The 19,289-nt window shown below is 49.2% G+C and overlaps 1 protein-coding gene and 1 long non-coding RNA gene across 3 annotated transcripts in view; one reads left to right on the forward strand and one right to left on the reverse strand.

Moving 5' to 3' along the window:
• TSHZ2 (teashirt zinc finger homeobox 2) overlaps positions 1 to 19,289 on the reverse strand; it is a 449,904-nt gene that overhangs the window by 37,200 nt on the left and 393,415 nt on the right. The window lies entirely within an intron of this gene.
• On the forward strand, positions 205 to 2,609 carry LOC128311088 (uncharacterized). The gene is made up of 3 exons (XR_008289040.1): positions 205 to 969; positions 1,178 to 1,360; positions 1,492 to 2,609. It is a non-coding gene; the product is annotated as an uncharacterized LOC128311088 (long non-coding RNA).

A 19,289-nucleotide genomic window follows, 5' to 3' on the forward strand; every position in this document is an offset into this window, starting at 1 on the left:
CTTCTGTCTTTGGGGCGCCTGGGTGCCTCTGTCGGTTAGGCATCCGACTTCGGCTCAGGTCATGATCTCGCAGTTTGTGGGTTCGAGCCCCATGTTGGGCTCTGCGCTGACAGCTCAGAGCCTGGAGCCTGCTTTGGATTCTGTGTCTCCCTCTCTCTCTGTCCCTCCCCAGCTTGTGCTCTGTCTCTCTCTCAAAGAAACAACAACAACAGCAACAATTTCCCTTCTGTCTCTAACATTCAGGAAATTCCAGTGTGGTGCCAGCGAGCTCCTTGACCACTCTCCGCCTTCAACAATGATTGGGAATAAATTGTTTTCCATTGAAAGCAATTGATCCAGTGCCCCAAGACCACATTTGGGAACTGCTTGTTCAGGGCATTCCTCAACCAGGAGTTTCCTTGTGGAGCCATTTAGACACCAAGGTGAGAGGTTGAGCCAGAGAAGTGACTTAGAGTTGGTGCCATGTTTTCTACACTGAGCTATCGTGATAACAACACATGGTGCCTTTCTGGCACGTTGGGTACATAGTTCATACTTCACCCTCAACACGGTCACGAGAGGTTGTTAGAAAAGGAGCTGTCTCCCCCCTCCCCAGTTAGCCAATGAGAAGACAGAGTTTGGGGGAGGCTCACAGAGCAAGTTCTTGAACTCCATTTCTTCAGTTCCTAATTTGCTGACTTTCCACGTGACTCTGGGCAGCCTAACAGACACTCCTCCTCTGTATGATGCCCTCAGAGACTTCCCATTCCTGGAATTGGTGCTTAGGGAATGATCTAGATCAAGCCACTTAAAGATGGAGACGTTAGATGGCACAGCTTATACAAGGCCTTTCTCAGCAGAGTTCATACCCTTTTGATAGTTTGGATAATTAATGGACTTCTAGAAGCCCGTATTATCTCAGACTCACATAGCTTCTTTTGTACCCTGTCACTCACAACCGTCCTTTTCTTGTTGAGGTCCTTAGCACAGGTGAGTTTTGCTTAACTGGCCACCAATGTTGGATCGGGCTTCTGAGGCTCCTATCTCTCGCTCATATGTTTGGAATCCCTTGGAGTCCCCATGTAACTGGGATTCGCTGGGGAAGATCATGGAGAGGTAGAGACATGGTAGGGAGATTATGTCAAAGACGTTCCTGGGAGGTGCCCTCCATTGCAGTTAATAGCGCTCTTCGGTGCAGATGCTCAAAACCAACAGCTCTCGCTCCACCTTAGCTATTCGGAGTCTCTACCTTGGAATGGGAAATCTGTGTCATCGTGAGCCCCTTAGCTTCACCTCCAACCGCCGTTGGCTTGTTGCCTTCTCTAAACCTGCAGAGAGGAATTCCTTCTCTGGATACACCTGCTGCTGGCAGGAGCTAAAGGTGAACACGTACGTTTTCTTGCACAGATTCTGGTGTTGAAGTACAGGGGGGTGGGGCATGGGGGTGGGGATCTGGCGCGCAACCCAGAAGGGTAGAGAAAACTGAATCACACCTCCCGTCTCTCCACAAAGGTTTGATTCTCTTTATGAGTATGATCCGCCAATCCGTAATCAAGGGTTAATTTCACAGCTCACTGCTTCATCTAGCATAATATCCATTCAGACTAATTAAATCTGTCTAATAATGTGAGTGTCTTTGTCTTTGTTCTTCCCCTTCTTTGTTTTACACCCTTCACATCTCATCTCCAGAACCACACGCCATCACACTCTACTTGACAAGCAGAATCCATCCCTAAAATTAAAACATTCCTGACCTATCTGCAATGACAAGGCAGGCGAGCTTCACGGCGCTCCGGCCCATGAAGGGAACTGACACATTTGTTTTTAATTTCAAAAGAGTAGAAAGTGAAGATCTGACCCCGTCAATCAAGCCCTGTGACAAGTTTAATCATTGGTGCCCCACAAAAATCACGGCTAAATAGGAATGCAAATACTGTATCACAGGGCTCTTATAAATGCTAATCAAGGAGAAGTAATCAAGTGACAATTTCACTGATCTCTTTTCTGAAGAAGTCACTCAATGCTCTGTCTCTGGGCCACAAAGAGAAGAGAACAGGACAAAAGGGATGGATGAGGTCCCCCCCCAACCTTCCTTTTATTTTCCTTCCAGGACATTTCTTTTTAAAGAGAGAATTCGTTCTTTTGATCCATTGTTGAACTTTAAAGCGAGGAACTCGCGCAGCTATATGTCAAGTGTACTTTATTATTGGTACCCTGGCCGGGGAGAGAACGCACCGAAACTTCCGCTAAAATAAAAATCATCATTTGTCTTTGTCATTAATCTGTTCTCAAATTCTCTTATATCTTAAAAGTGACTGACCTTCGCTGTGAGAGGGGAAGAAAAAAAAAGTTTTACAAGTAGTCGAAAATCTGAAAATTATGATCACGGTAACTCAAAAAAAAAAAAAAAAGAAGAAGAAGAAGAAGAAGAAGAAGAAAAATCCCTTTTAAAAACTTAATCCAGGGTTGATGAAGAATTTATAATCACCAAGAAGTCCTGAGCCAGGCATCTCTCCCCTCAGTGTGGAGGCTTCACTCTGCTCAGGGAGAGAAATCAGAAATTGGGGAGATATTTTTCATGTACGCTTTTACACAGGACCTGAGAGCTTTGTGTGTTACCAAGCTTAGAACCGGAGGTTTTGTTTTTTTTTTTCTTTTCCTTGTCTCTATTTTTTTAAAAAAATATTTTTTAATGTTTATTTATTTTTTGACAGAGAGAGAGAGAGAGAGAGAGAGAGAGAGAGAGAATGAGCGGGGGAGGGGGAGAGAGAGGGAGACCCAGAATCCGAAGCAGGCTCCAGGCCCTGAGCCGTCAGCCCAGAGCCCGACGCGGGGCTCGAACTCGCGGACCGTGAGATCGTGACCTGAGCCGAAGTCGGATGCTTGACCGACTGAGCCACCCAGACGCCCCAGGTTTTGTAGTTTTTAAAAGGTTGCAAAAAAAAAAAAAAAAAAAGATTTCTCCATATAAAAATTACATGAAATTCAAATTTCAGTGTCCACAAATGAAGTTTTGAAAAATAAGGTTTATTTTGAGAAAGACGGGGACAGTGTGAGTGGGCAAGGGGCAGAGAGAGAGGGAGAGAGAGAATCCCCAGCAGGCTCTGTGCTGCCAGCACGGAGCCCGATGCGGGGCTTGAACTCCTGAAACGGCGAGATGGTGACCTGAGCCGAAACCAAGAGTCAGACGCTTGACTGACTGATCCACCCAGGCGCCCCCACAGATGGACTTGTATCGGAGCCTGACCACACCGATGCACTGACGGATCCTCCACGGCCGTGTTCCTGCTGCACCAGCAGAGCTGAGCAAGTACGGTAGAGGTTGTAGGACTTGCAAAATCCGCGTATTTACTGTCTGGTCTTTTACAGAAGAAGTTTGCTGACCTCTGTTTTATCTCATCGTGGGAAATTTGCTAGATCTTGGCTGCACCTCAATATCCCCCGCCGCGGAAATCCTTTCTGTCCAAGAGCTTGATCGAGGTATAATTGACAAAGAAAACTGTATATATTTCAAGTCTACAATGTGATGGTTTGATGTATGCATACCTGGAGAAACGGTCACCACCACAATTCAGTTAATTAAACACATCCATCATGTCACATAGTTACCTTTGTGTGTGCGTGTGTGTGAGAGGACGCCAAAGATTGATTCTTTTCGCAAATCTCAAGTATACAATATCGTTACCTGTGGTCCCTGTGCTGGACATTAGAGCTCCAGACCTGACTCATAACTGGAGGGTTGTACCCTTCGACCAGCAGCCCCCCATTTCCCCCATCATTCAGCCCCTGGAAACCGCTGTCGTGCTCCGTTTCTGTGAGGTCGACTCCTTGAAAAAGTGTCCGCGCATCGATGAGATCACGCGGTATGTATCTTTCTCTGGCCGATTTCCCTTTGCACAGTGTCGTCCAGGTTCACCCATGTTGCCAGAGATGATAGGAATTCCTCCTTCCTCCTGGCTGAATAATACTCCACCGTGATGGGGCATTTTAAATAGAGGCATGCCAGTGAAGGTGCCTCATGTGTTTCAGATGGAAAGTTTGGGTTCACCGGGGGAAGGATGGGCTTCCCTCCAGTGAAATGAGGGCTTCCGCCCATGTGTACTAGACCTTGGACCTTCTCTGGCTTTCGCCTACTCTGTTCCATGGCCCCAGTGTCTGAGGACAGGTGTTTTCTCCCCTTGAGGGGTCAATCACGGAGCCTCAGATGCTTCTGGCTGTTCCTCTCTCTGGTAACATTGCTTCAAATTAAGATCTAATTCATTCTGGAATAATAATGGTACTCCAAAAATAGAACACTGACAATAACAGAAAAGGGAACACTATTCTGTATATTTCTATTCTGGTGCAGAGTCCCTGAGACCCAGTGTGGCAGAAGTGATAATATATATGCTGGGGAATAAAGACCCTGGTCAGTTTGTTGTCTCAACAATACTGAGGCAGGAAATCACAAGAGGTAACACTTCTTCCTGCCAGACGTGCCCAGGTATCCAATATATCTACACACGCCTGCCTCTACTTTTTTTTTTTTTTTTTACATATTTAAATAATAGTTATTCACAATGTTCTCTTAATATTTTCCAGGGCGGTTTCTCATTTCATAGTGAAACTGATTCTCCTGGGGTTAGAGCCATGCTTCTCCATGGGGGTGATTTGCTCCTTCCCGTTGGAAGGAAGAGAGGGAGTCCTGGGGTACACGGAGGGCACAGGGGATGTGTGGCAGCATCCAGAGGTTTTGGTTATCGCAACTCCCAGAGGGTACAGAGCTCCTGGCATGTAATGGATAGAAGCCAGGGACACTGCTAAATACCCTATACATATTTTACAGGACAGCCTTCACAATGGAATTATTTGGCCCCAAATAGCAATACTTCTGAGATTTAGAAACCCTCAGTTGAGAGGCAAAATAGTAGGGCGCCTGGGTGCCTCGGTCAGTTGAGGGTCCAACTTTGGCTCAGATCATGATCTCACGGTTCGTAGGTTTGAGCCCCGCGTCAGGCTCAGTGCTGACAGCTTGGAGCTTGGAGCCTGCTTTGGATTCTGTGTCTCCCTCTCTCTCTGCCCCTTCCTTGCTCACGTTCTGTCTCTCTCTCTCTGTCTTAAAAATTAAACATAAAAAAAAAAAAGAGGTAAAACAGTGCAAGCTAGATTTAAAGCAAAGTTTCTTGGGGGCACCTGGATGGGTCAGTCGGTTAAGCGTCCGACTTCAGCTCAGGTCATGATCTCACGGTTCATGGGTTCGAGCCCCGCACCGGGCTCTGTGCTGACAGCTCGGAGCCCGGAGCCTGCTTCGGATTCTGTGTCTCCCTTTCTCTTTGCTCCTCCCCTGCTCACGCTCTGTCTCTCTCAAAAAGAAAATAAAGATTAAAACAATAAAAAAAAGAAAGCAAAGTTTCTCAACCTTGGCACCATTGACATTTGGACTGGGTGTCGCGGGATGGGGGGCCGTCCCATGCATTGATGCATACTAGCCTCCCTGGCCTCTACCCACTAGATGCCAACAGTAGCACCCTCCCCCCACTGCTGGTGAGAACCCAAAATGTCTCCAGAGAATGCAAATGCCCTTTGCTGGGCCAAGGAGTGTTGGTTGAGAACCACTGGTTTTAACTATGAGTTGGTTATTTGGTGGCTTGGTCAGTCTGGACGAGTTACAGACTACTTTGAAGGCTCGCTCAACGGGACAGAGAACCAATGCACTTTCTGACACTACTGTGTGGAATGAGGTGATGTAGGCACGTTCTCGGGGCATCTCCAGAGCACCCTGATACTGGAAGTTTTTCTTACACAAAGCGAATTTTCTTAAAGAAAACTCTGAAAGAAGGAAAGAATGCGGATGTTTTTTGTTTTGTTTTAAACTTCTCTGACCTCCCATCTGGAGGCCTCCCAGGCAGCCTGCCCCGCCCCTACCTGCTCCCACTTCAAGAATGAGGATTTACTTGGGGTGCCTGGGGGGCTCTGTCGGTTGAGCTTCCGACTTCATCTCAGGTCACGATCTCACGGTCCGTGGGTTCGAGCCCCGCGTCGGGCTCTGTGCTGACAGCTCGGAGCCTGGAGCCTGCTTCGGATTCTGTGTTGCCCTCTCCCGCTCGTGCTCTCTCTCTGTCTCTGTCTCTCTCAAAAATAAATAAACATTAAAAAAAATTAAAAAAAAAAAAGAATGAGGATTTGCTGAGGTCCTTACTCTGGGCTGAATGGCTGCTCTGGCCCAGAGTCTAGAGCAGGCTGTCCCCATTTTCACAGGTAAGGAAGTTGGGATGCAGAAAAAGTATATAATTCACGCAAAGCGCCATAGCTTGCAAGTCCCGGGGCTGCCTTGTGAGCACACCGAGGTTCAAGACATACTTTTCCTAAGGAGACAACAAAAGTGTTGGGTTTGTAGTCTGGCCGTATTCTTTTCCGTGTGACCCTGGGCCAATCACTGCAGCTTTTCAAGTCTCTGTTTTCTCATCTGTAAAACAGAGCTACAAATGCATTGAGGGGTTAAACAAGCAATGCCCTTACTAGGGGCCGCCCCGGAGCGGAGCGGGAACTCTGATCATCATTACTAAGATCAGGTATCATTGTTTGTACCCGTGTTCTTTTTTTTTTTTTTTTAAATTTTTTTTTTTTAACGTTTATTTATTTTTGAGACAGAGAGAGAGCATGAACAGGGGAGGGTCAGAGAAAGAGGGAGACACAGAATCTGAAACAGGCTCCAGGCCCTGAGCTGTCAGCACAGAGCCCGACGAGGGGCTCGAACCCACAGACTGTGAGATCATGACCTGAGCCGAAGTCGGACGCTCAACCGACTGAGCCACCCAGGCGCCCCTGTACCCATGTTCTTAACACTGTGTCCGAAGTCTTGACTATAAATCGGAGGAGACAAGTTTGGAAGAAAACATGAGCGTATTCAGGAGTGATTGAAGTAAATGTATTTTACAAGTGAAACAATGCAGCTTTGTTCCATCCCCCCACCCCCAGCATTGCTTCGTATCCGCTGGACTTTTCTAGATTAGCATGAGGAAAGCCCAGCCTTTGAGAATTAATCCTGTGCAGGTGGTTAAAGAGGGCCTTAGCTGGGGAGTGTGTCTATCATAGCCGAAGTCGGTCCGTTCTAACTCAGAGGCTGCTTGAGCCCGGCGTGTTGTATGTGTGTGTATGTTTGAAACGGGACCTGCAGGGGATTCGGTTCCCTTCTTCTTGAGAAGGTACAAATAGCTGAGCATTTTTCCTTTTGTCTTACCCCTAAGTAATCACCACCTCTTTCCTGTAAAACCGTGTGGCTCTGGTAAGCATCACCTTCGTGCTCTCCTAGTATGGGCCTGAAACATCACAATGGACCAGAGCAAGGATTTGGAATGGGTCCGTTCCGTTCATTTCCCCAAACTGTCCACTGGCAAGTTTGGGTCGCTGTGTTCCGAGGGAAGTGACGGCGTCCAAGCACTTTGATCCCCCCGGGCCCACGTTCGTTTGCTTTGTGGATGTGACCTTTTCGGTGGAGATAGGGGGTCCTGTCCCTGCTCCGCCCCCACCTGGACCTCACTTACACTTAGTGAGGACGCACTCGATGGGTCTTTGTGCAATGATCCCATGTGGTTCAGAGAACCAAAACATCGGTGCACCATCGTAGAGACAGGGCCCTTCGCTGAAACCAGTTTCCCCCAACTGGTTTCCATGGAAACACGGGTCTGTGGGATGCCAGCAGGTGTTATGCGAAGAGCTGGCTGTATAGTCAAGTACGTCGGGGTGAATCTGCATCGAACGAGACTCCGACTGCAGGACTTCGCCTGGTCTTTCCTTTTTTGTTTATGCCAACGGGTGATACCACTTCCCAAACGGGATCTGTGGCACGCAGTATTTGCAGAACTTATTGGACTCCACAAGCTTTTTTCCAGTGAGCACCTGGTGGGATTGGTGTTGCCAGGAATGTAATCTGCAAAACTTTCCTCTAAGAGCCGACCTGCCTCGGGGCCACTGAGGCCATTGTTGTTTTCCTTGGCCCGGGCTGTGCCTTCCCAGCTATCTCTCTCACTCTGTTCACCCTCTCAGCAAGGACTTCTCTTGCAAGCCAAGCATCTTCCCGCACCCAGCCCCCTTCTCGTCCCTTCTTGCCAGCACGGACACGTGATTGTTTCTGCGCGGCCCTTAACAGGTTACATGTTCTATTTTCTGGACTCTTCCTCTCCAGAGTGTGAGCTCCACCGGGGCAAGGTTTGTGTCTGTCTTCCACACCCTTTTACGCGGCCGTGCCTGGCACAGGTGGGCACTTAATAAGCAAATGCAAGCTGAATAAATGAACAGGTAAATTTATGAATCCCTGCTTCACACATGCGCAGAGACCCAGAGAGGGGAGAAACAAACGGATGATCGCTGCATGATGGTGACAGTCATCAGGCTAGGCAGGGCGTGCGAGGCAGCCAGCAGCCTGGTGTCACTTGGGCCCTTGGACAGCGTGCTTCCAAGTCACGACAAGCACGCTCACCTGATAGAGTAAGATGGCCCTGGTCCAACATGGCGGCAGCAGCTTGCTCCCACCGCCTATGGTCGTTGGGAGTCAGGGCAGACTGGCGTCCATCCACTCATTCTTGTCCTCCCGTGGTTAGAACCGAACCCAGAGATGACTAGTTTCTACTGATCGCCCATGGCAAAGGGGAGCCTGTGGATAAGACCTGAGGATTTGGGGGGAGTCTAATGAATCTGGACTGGCTTTGCTCCTTGCAAAGTGGACAGACTTGGGTGCTGTTCATCATCACTCAGCCTCTTTGTTCTCATCTGTGAAATGGGGACAGTGACAGTGGACGCTCCAGTTAGGCCTGCTGTGAGGACTAAGTAGTTATGGAAAGAATTTAGCATGGTTCCTAGTGCACAGCGGAAACTCCATGCACGGTGGGGATTACGATTATGACTATGAACATGTACCTTATCGCCCATCCTCAAAGCAACCTTGCAAAGTGGCCCTCCCATTTTACAGAGGAAGAAATGAAGGTCCAAAGAGTTTACGTGGCTTCCTTGAGGTGTGGCGGTTAGTTAGGGCGGCCCAGATTTTTGCTCGTGTCTATGGGACCCCAGGGCCCATCCAGACGGATCTCACCCTCTCACATACTGTGTGTCTAGAGATCCAGGCCACAAGCAGAACAAAACAGCCTGGGCCATAAATCCCTGAGACAATGGAACTTTTTCCCCATTTGGTTCCAAAACTAGCTACAACTTTTTTTTTTTAAGTTCATTTATTTATTTTGAGAGGTTGAGAGAGAGAGTGTGTGCAAGTGGGGGGAGGGGCAAAGACAGAAGAAAAGGGAGAATCCCAAGCAGGCTCTACGCTGTCAGCGCAGAGCCCGAAGCGGGACTTAAACTCATGAACCGTGGGATCATGGCTTGAGCCCAAATCGAGAGTCGGACGCATAACCGACTGGGCCACCCAGGCACCCCGAAATTAGCTACAACTTTTTGACAAGTCTGGCTTTTTCTCAAGCTTTTTCTCACTTGTGGGGTTAGGGTCGTTACACAAGATGGTTCATCCTTTGGGAGAAAGAAGGAAGCTGACTGGAGGGGGCTGGGGGAGAGGAAAGGACAAACCCCAGACATTTTTATTCCAGCCTAGAGGAGGCAGTCAGGGACCTCACCCTCTTGAAATTCCTTTTAACCATCCTAACCTCCCTTCCCTGTGCCCATTGGTGCCTCTGGGCACTGGGCTGGTTTGGGAGGGATGGGGAGGAGAAGACTTCAGGTTCAAGTTGCTCTCCTTGAGAACCCCGAGCCCCTTACTCCTGGCACTGACTACAGCCATTTAGGAAATGCATACGGGATCCGCAGGCAGCACCGGGCTCATCAAGGGGGCTGTTTCGTGAAGCTGCTCAGAGAATCCAGGACCACTTCGAGGCTCTTCTGTCACATCAGAAGACAGGGGACAGAGGGGAGTATCAGGAGAGAGGCTCCCCCACACCCGTTTCAGGACAGAGACTCGGAACGGGTGACGCACCCAAGCCAGGCATTTCCACCCACTTCTCTCACGGTTCTGTTGCTTCTCACTGTCGTTCAGGCCTCTGTTGAAGTATCCTGTGCACAGCGAGGCGCTTCCTTACCGTCCTAGCCAGGGACCCCTCCGTCATGCCATCCCCCCCAGCTTTGCTGAGTATAATTGACATATAACTCACTTCTAAGGCATCAAACACTCATCAGTGACTGATATTATCTATTCACTTGCTGATTTGTGCCTGTCACTAAAACGTGGCGTTGTGAGATCAGAAACCTGGTTCGTCTTGCTCCCTGTTTCATTCCCAGCGTCTGAAGCAGAGCTGGGCAGAGGAGGTAGGGACCCAGGAACATCTTCAGGATGAGTGATTGATTGCATCATATATGTCCCAGCTTTCTCTGTAGCGAGACTGTCACAGAAGGCGGGTCATTATGGAGAACGTACGCACTAGTTATATTTTTTGTTTTTCAGTAATGACAGAGTAGGAAAAAAGGGGCAGCCGCAGCCTAAGAGGCTTAGGTTAGACGTCAGAAATTTCCTGCCGGGCCGAGTTGGGGCATTCGAATGCGTTACAGAGGGAAGCTGTGTCAAACTGTTAAGTAATTATTTTTTAAATGTGGGGAATATCCTACGGACACTGATACGTGTAATGTCCCCAGGTCTCAGTTCTTATGTGCAAATTCTCTCTCCAGGGCCATGCTTCCGGGGGGACACTTGTAATGGCCCCGCAGAGGAGGGGAGGACGAGCTGCTTCCATCTAGTGGATGGAGGCCAGGACTGTGGCTCAGGGGCCTGGAGCGCAGGGCAGTCCCCACTCAGCACGCCAGCCAAGGTTGCGACAACGTCCACCCCAGAAGGTTCCGTTTGTTGTTTTCAAGGCCCCCCTGAACCCAGCTCTGCGGAGGGATTCTCCAAAGGACTGGCCCACCTGAGACAAGAGACAAAAAGTAAAAATTCACATTTGGGGATGCAGATCAAAGGCGTGTGAGGCCAAAAGTGAATCAATAGATGATTTCTCTACATGACCAAAGGAAGTCCTACGGTTACTACTATCCACATTTATACATTGATCGTGTGACCCACAGATCTTTATGGGTCACCTCCTATGTTCTCTGCATGATGCTAGATCAGGGGCTGGTAAACTGTTTCTTAAAGCAGCAGGTAGTAAATGTTTTAGAATTCCTCAGGCCCTAGGATCCCTGTATCAAGCACTAAGCTGTTGTCGGGAGAAGGCGCCACAGGAATGAGCGCGTGTGGCTGTGTCCCAGGGAGCTTTCCAGGTGGGCAGGATTTGGCCTCAGACTAGAATGCTAATTCCTGTTCTAGACGTTGAAACCACAGAGATTTAAAAGAAAAAAAAAAAAAAAAGCAAAGCTCCAGCTCCCAAGGAGCTCACAGTCCAGAGGAAATGTCCACGTGAATGAAACTTGACTACTGCACAAAGAGATGAGGCCAGAAAGCAGATTTTCTGGGTATGGTCATGTGCATGGCCTCTGGCATTGTCGCTGAAGCCTGTGTTCTTTCCATATTGGTTCAGCCTCCCATCCCCCTCATCCCAATGACCACTGAGCCTTCCAACAAATGTCCAAAGTGCCGCCGGGGTCACCGGAGCCCCTGAGAGTTTTTACGCTCTCTTCTCCCTCTGATGCCTGTTTTGTCATAACCACAGCGACTGCGAGGAACTCAGATGGGGTCCCATACCCACTCCTGCCACCATTCACCTGCCTTTCACGTGGGCAACCAGGGTGGCCCCCCACATTGCAAATCCGCGTGGGCTCCATGTTTAAACCCTTGCCGGCTCATTTCCCTCACGGTAGCTGCTGGATTCATGATGCTGCGCGTGCACACACACACACACACACACACACACAGCTTTTCTTTCAAAACGTCAGTATAACCAAAAAGGTGCAAGTAATTGTCAGTTCAATATTGTCTTTCTTCTCTTAATCCAGACTTTCCTTTATGTCTCCTAATGTGATGGTGCCTAACTTTGAGTGTGTGCGTGTGTGTGTGTGTCCACTTGTACACACAGACACAATACACACACACATACATCGTGTGCACACACACGTACATATATAATGCATATATATCATGCAGCTTTACTATAGTCCACTTTTTTGCTTATTATTTATATTACGGGGTTAAGATATTGTAGGGGTTTTGGGGGATTGTATAGGTAAGTATGGAGGGGTATATTATCAGGATAATAAAAGTGCATTATTCAGGAGGTCTGTGTGGGTAGGGGTGCGTGGGGCATGGGGAGGGGTGGAGAGCAAAGGAGGAGAATGCGTGGATGTAGACAGCAGGGCCTCGAGCCACGGGTGAGGGCACACCAGTATGGGCCGCGGGGCTCGCTTCTCTAGAATCAACGATATTGATCATTTCATCGTTGCATATTTTAATTTTCTCTCCCACAGGCATTTCCCAAGCTGTGCATTGGGCTGAAAAGATGAATCTTAGACAATAGCCAACCTGGCATTTCCCTGATTTTTAATGTGTTTATTGTGTAAGTTATCAACAGAAGCCTTAAGGGCTTTTGGTAATGGGGTGTGTAAAAGACAAAGGAAAAAGAGAGACGGGAAAGATATTTTCTTCTGTAGGTGTTGTCTTCTTAATTTGCATAAATGACAATAGTGAGCGTCTTGATTCGCTGCCACCTTTGTAAAGCTTGTAGTTGGAAATCAGCCACTATATATAATAATAACCTCTATTTATATACGACAGGCCCTGTCCTCCGCACTTTACAAACACGATCTCAATCAGTCCTCTGAAACCCTTAAGGAACTACTCTTGCTCATGGGAAAAAATCTGAGGCACAGAGAGGTGACAGTTCTTGTCTCAAGTCAGCCAACCAGGAAGTGACAGGATCGGGGCTAACCACAGATCTGTCCCACGGGGGGGCCTGGGTTATTTCACCGGGAGCAGCAGCTTTATCAGCAAGATACGGCAAAAAGACCCACTTGGAAATCCAAGTTCATGGGCCCTGGTTTCATCTATTGCTGTTAAGCCACTGAGCCTAGTCTGTCTTTTTCTTTTAAACAAGATTTTTCCCGGAAAAAAAAAAGCACAAGAACTCTGTAAAAAAGTTCAAACACCACGAAGATAAACCTGCGACCCCAGTATTTACTTCTGATCTTTCCAGAACTATTTCTACATAAGTAGACAAAAGTGTATATCTACACACACACACACAATTATTTTTTTTGAAACAACTTAGTTGAGTATAATTTATATATTGTTATTATTTTTTTAATATATTTTTTATGTTTATTTTTGGGAGACAGAGAGACAGAGTGGGGGAGGGGCAGAGGGAGAGGGAGACACAGAATCTGAAGCAGGCTCCAGGCCTGGAGCTGTCAGCACAGAGCCCGACACGGGGCTTGAACTCATGAAGTGCGGGATCATGACCTGGGCTGAAGTCGGACGCTCAACCAACTGAGCCACCCAAGCGCCCCTAACTTATATATTATTTTTAATACGACGGTCAATACGATAGACCTAGATATTCCCATTAAATAAATCTTATGATCGTTCTACATGGACACATCGAGATTTCCTTCATTCTTGAATCTCCTGGTATAAAAAACTGAAAATGCTTATGCAATTCCCATGGGTGGAAAATACCCCATATATAAGTAGTACTTGGCCTATATTGATTAATTTAATTCTTATGTGCCACATGAAATAGGTACTTTAATAGACTCATTTCTCAGATGAGGGAGCTGAGGCACAGGGAAGGGAAGCGACCTGCCCAAGGTTGCACAACTTGCAACTGATAGGGAGCTAAGATTCAAACCTACTAGTCTGGCACCAGGGTCTATGGCTTTAACCGTGGCCCTATGAGTGCAGGCAGTATTCCTAGGAACATATCTTCCTACACAGGCTCACACCTATGTAGAAGGTACATTTCCAGGCACGATGGTGCAGGTTGAAGGGAATGAATTCTCAAAATTTGGTAGTTGGTGAAATTGTCAAATTCCTCCCTAAAGAGGTAAAACCATTCACACTGCTCTCAACAGCGCGTGGTCCCCTCTCTGAGGGTGTTACTTCCTTTGTTACTGCGTGGGATAAGTGGAGTGGACTCCAGTCATAACCACGAGTGCATCTCCCCCTTGGAGAGGATGGACGCCGCCTGAATTCACCTGGGGCGACTTGTAAGTGTCTTGATTTCGTCGTCTTCTACCAGAGCAAACGCCTCCCCTAAGCCTCTCTCCTGCATTGCCCCAGTGAGGCCACGCTCGCTGGCCGCCTGGCAACTCTACCAGCCCACGCGTCATTACTCAGAAGGTGCTTAGTTCTGGCAAGACATCTGGGCCTCCTGTGACCACTGAGGCACGCTGATTAGCTGAGGGCAGGAGCAGATGGGGAAGGGAGGGGCTGACGTGGGAAGAGGAAGGCTCTGCCATGTCTGTGCTCAGAGAATCGGTGGCTCATTTGGGATGAACAGTGGCTCAGAGAAACAGTGGCTCATTTGGCACGGGGAAGACCGAGAGAGGCCATCTCATTCCTGCCTCTAGGTGGCCCAGCGGACCGGGACAATTAACATCTGCTCTGGCTACCTATCTACGGAGATAAAGTAGAGATGAACGTTCCAAGCGTTCCTTGACACCAGAGGTCTCGAACTGTTGGCTGGAGAGCTTTGGCCTGAGGATATGTTTTGGTTGTTGTCTTTATTGTTTTGTTTTGTCGCACTGCGTGGGGGATTTGAAAAATTCAGAGTGGTTGTCCCCAAGTTGAAGATCAGAAAACTCCAGCCTCTTCTGAAATAGAAAAAAAAAAATTGGGAAATCTGGCAACTGGCATGCTGGGCCCAGATTTCTGCATGGAAGTGACGAGCTCCTACCTCTTCTGGACTGGGCAAGTGCTCTGTAGTTGGCCACACTCTCCACCACTCCCTGTTGCCTCCCAAGCCGGCTCTCTTGATTCGTTTCCGTCTGGCTCCTGGAGGCATGTGAGTCCACGGGACCTGGTCTGGGTTCTTGACATACAGCATTTATGTCTGTGTGCATGAACGAATGCATAGATGCATGGCTACGTGCAGTGTATTAATATTCACTGAGCACGTACTATATGTCAGGGCTCGTACTAAGGGCTGAGGAGTTAACAGAACCGATGTGGTGCCCAGTTCTGACCTTCAGGAGCTTCCCATCGAGGAGAGGAGCCTCATTAAATGGATAGTCACACCGACGACTACTTAACCAGTCTTCCCCTCATGTCAAGGGAAGAACAGCACAGCACGTGGACAAAGTCCAGCCGGGGGTCTAGACACACGTGGGAGAGGGTCTGGGGAAGCATGTCGCACACACACTCTGTGTGGTCCCCTCGATTTTGCATGTGAGAACACCACATCACGGAGGGCAGGGATAGATCCTCACGCTCGTAAAGGGTGGGGCTGGGCTCGAACCCAGGCCATCTTGACATGGATCACACCATCTGTCTTCACTGGGGCTTTTCTGCAGGCGGGTCCACAAGGGCTCCCTGTGAGCAGATGGGGGGGTCGTGGTATCGGTGCCTCGTCCCTTTACCCTTCTCACTCGGGTCCACCCTAGGATTTCCGTGGGTGGGGCCACGTTCTTTTGCCCAAAGCCTTCTTCTGGCCACCAGTGCCCCCTGGGCGCCCCTGCGGCCGGTGAATGAACGAGCACACCTCTTGGCCTTCAACCAGCGATTCTCAGGCGTTGCTGCGGAAGATGCCGGCTGTCTCCTCCGTGGGTGCAGTCACTCAGGCCCCTGTTCTACACCGGCACCCAGAACTCTGTGCAGGACTACGTGCCAACTGGCCACATGACAACTTGAATGATAAGGTGCCCTGTGTCCGCCCCCTCCCACCTTGTGTCACTTCCTCACTCTCGCACTGGTGTTTGCACCGTCAGGAATCCTTGTCCCCGTGGTGGCTTCTGGGCGAACCCCAGCTAAGACATATCCAAGTCTAGTCGATGCAAGGGCGGGGGTGGTCAGGGGGGCGTCCCGGCTGATCCCGGGGGACAGAGGACCCCGGTGTCTGATCCCCGCCCCGGCTGCTGAGGCACAGGTGGCTGTGGTCTGGGGTCCACCAAGAGCAGAGGGTTTGTGACCACTCACGTGGCACTGCCAGAGGAAGATGCTTGCTGGGACCGGCCTGACGTCTGAGGATTTGTCCAGGGACGGGGTGGCAGAGTGTTTGTTGGGGGGCTATGCAGGAGAAAGCTGTGGGGTGTTGCAGAGGCACGTTTGATGGGGTTGTCTCTCAGGCCGGGAAGCCCAACACTTGGGAGCAGAGTGGAGAGTATCAGTTTACTCAGTTTAGGGGCGGGGCAGGCGACGGCTGCCCTGGATCAGGGAACTGCAGGGGAGAAGGCCCAGAGAAAAGGCAAGCGTCCAAAGCACCCAGGAAAAGCCGGGAGCCATGGAATGAATGCCGTGACTCCCCCAAATTCTTCTGTTGAAATCCTAACCCCCCAGTGTCAGAAGCCAGGGCTTTGGGGTCCCTCTCGAATGGGAGTAGTGTCCTTACGGAAGAGACCCCAGAGAGCTCCCTGCCCTCTCCACCAGGGGAAGACATGGCGAGAAGACGGCCATCTGTGACCAGAACTGAACTCTCTCCAGAACCCGGCCACGCTGGCACCCGATCTCGGACCTCCAGCCTCCCGAACCGCGAGAAGTAAATTTTTGTTGCTTAGGATGCCGTCCGTGATGTGCTGTGATGTGCCGCGTTGTAGCCACCCGAATGGACCAAGACACCAGGAGATGAAGAGTTAGGTTCTCCCTGGAGCTCGATGGAGGTGACGTTGAACTAGTGAACTGCGAGATCATGGCCTGAGCTGAAGTCAGAGGCTTAACCGACCGAGCCACCCAGGCGCCCCTGGGTGTTCTAACCCCAGAACTGCATCCCTAAATTGAATCTTAAAGTGACCAGGGGCCTTCCCTGGGAATTAGTAGAAAAAGTCTTGGGTTTTATCCAAGAGTGCGGGAGGTTTACTCCCTCTGAATAGATTTTAAATGGAGAAAGAAGTAAAATCATGCTTTGATCACTGCTCAGGCGATATGCCTGTTCAACAAAGGGTTACAGGTTTTAATGCTTATTCTTGCTTAGCATGTGTGGGCTCGTCGTTAAATGCTCTTGCCCAAATTGGCTGAGCTAGTCCCCCTGTGAGGCAGGTGTGATTAGCCACGTTCAAGGTAAGGAGAAATTCTTTACATCTCCCAGGGACCCACGTGGGGGCTGGGAGTGGAGGCCAGGCCTGTTAGATCCTAAAGCCCTGCTGTCACCCGCAGCTCCCCATTACCACCCGACAGCTGAGATGCGGCGTTCTCTTGGGACCAAGACTCCTGAAGCTTTTCGGGGAAGTGGCTTCCTCTGCTTACATCCGTAGCTGCCAAGTCTGGCTTGAGCTCGGAGCCTTGCTGGGACTCAGCGTCACATTTGGATGAGGGGACGCCGAGGCCAAGGTCTTGGCCATAGAGGAGCTTTGGGGCAGATGACGTCTTCACTTACTCATCTGTAAAATGGGGGCCGTAGTTCCCATCCCGTAGAAGAAGGTGCCCCAAAAGTGCTGCACACAGGGGCTCCGTGAGTGACACAAAAATATTTGACTCGGAGCCCTGGGAGGTATAGGGAATGTTGGACTGCAGCTCATGTTAATGTGCTTTCAAAACTGTACCGGTGATCAGCAGCAGCCACTGAAAACTTGCACAAATTTAGCCACACACCGCCATAACGTGACAACAGTGCAGAACGCTCAAAACGTCTTCTTAGGGTGTCACCCGCACCGAGCTCAGAGAGCGAGGCACGATATAAGTTGGTTCCGGCGATTCCAACGATATACCTTCCCCTCCAGCAATTTCGTTCTCCTGTTGAGACCTTTCTCGAAATCCCAGATCTGAGTTGGTGTCATTCAGAGATGGCTCAGTCTGTGTCACTTTCTCTCGCATCGGAGGCTTTTAAGTGGATTCTGCTCCGGGACGTGCCTAGAGAAGGGATGTGTGGTTCGGTGGCACGCTAGTGGTTTCGAGGCAGACTGAAAGTGGAAACAATTGGTGGCCTGATTGGAGGGAGCGGGGTCAGCAAGGTAGGCTTAGCACTTCCTGGAGTCCTCTTTTGTGTGTGTGTGTGTTTTTAAAATTTTTTAATGTTTATTATTTATTTTGGAAAGAGAGAGAGTGACAGAGGGCAAGCAGGGGCGGGGCGGAGAGAGAGGGGGACACAGAATCGGAAGCAGGCTCCAGGCTCTGAGCCGTCCGCACGGAGCCCGACCCGGGGCTCGACCTCACGAGCTGTGAGATAGTGACCTGAGCCGAAGCCGGATGTTTGACCGACTGAGCCACCCAGGCGCCCCGTAAGAATTCCTCAATAACAGAGGGTCATATATCGATATTCCCTTTCCAAATAACAGATTGGAAGTAAGGCCTATGTTACTTTAAAAAAATATTTAAGTGATTAGAAAGTTGGTTCTGTATTTGATTAAGTTCTGCAGGAATTGGGCTTGTGATGAATCATTACGCAAAGACACTTTTTTTTTTTTTGGTAGAGCAATAAAGCCTCAAATGATTAATTAAGGGCACAATGCCAAGACAAGTGTCTTTGTTTAAAACGCAGTGGACAAGACAGCCTTGGGAAAGTTGATGTCTTAAGTAGACGCCACAACATGTTTTTAATTATGTTCAGGAAGACAAACAAGAATAGGAATCGCCAACTGTTTAGAAAGATAATTTTTTTTTTTGAAGAAAGATTAGGATTAAAAAAAAAAAAAAACCAACCAAACAGAGCATTATTGATTTAACACAAATGCCTTTTGTCGGGCCTTTTGTAATTTCCTTATTTGTGTCATCATTCTAGGATTCACATCCCCCCTCGTGTGATAGCTCAGCTCTCAGCACAGTAAACACGCGGTGTCTGCTCATATGACAATGTTTTATTTGTTGTAACTGTACAGATGACCAAGCAGTGCGAGTCCTAAATTATCCCAATCATTGCCCAGGCTAATCGGAAGAGAGGGAATCGGGGACCATCTCTGTGAGGTGGAGCCTACGGTGCCGGGCGAAGCTGTCAGTTGGAAAAGCAACGACAGCAGAGAAGTTCATGCAACATCAGCTTTCCGTGGCGCCATCCCCATCCCGAGAACAGCCCACCGCTCGGCTGAAACAGACATCAGCCGGCCGGGATGATGCCCAGAGTCCAAGAGGCGTTCGGAAGCGGCTTAACTTTGGGTTGTAGCAGGCAGTCGGGTTCTATTTGCCTCAGAGCGTCCTATCTCAATATTCCTGGTAATGACAGGTTGAGCGTTAGCCGAGGCCAGCTCTTAATTGCAAAATGCTGGAGACAGAACAGGAGCCTGACGGTTTGGCCCTTTTCCCCCAAACTGTCAGGAAACGGCCTCAA

Source organism: Acinonyx jubatus, chromosome A3, assembly GCF_027475565.1.
Source record: "Acinonyx jubatus isolate Ajub_Pintada_27869175 chromosome A3, VMU_Ajub_asm_v1.0, whole genome shotgun sequence".
Lineage (NCBI taxonomy): Eukaryota > Metazoa > Chordata > Mammalia > Carnivora > Felidae > Acinonyx > Acinonyx jubatus.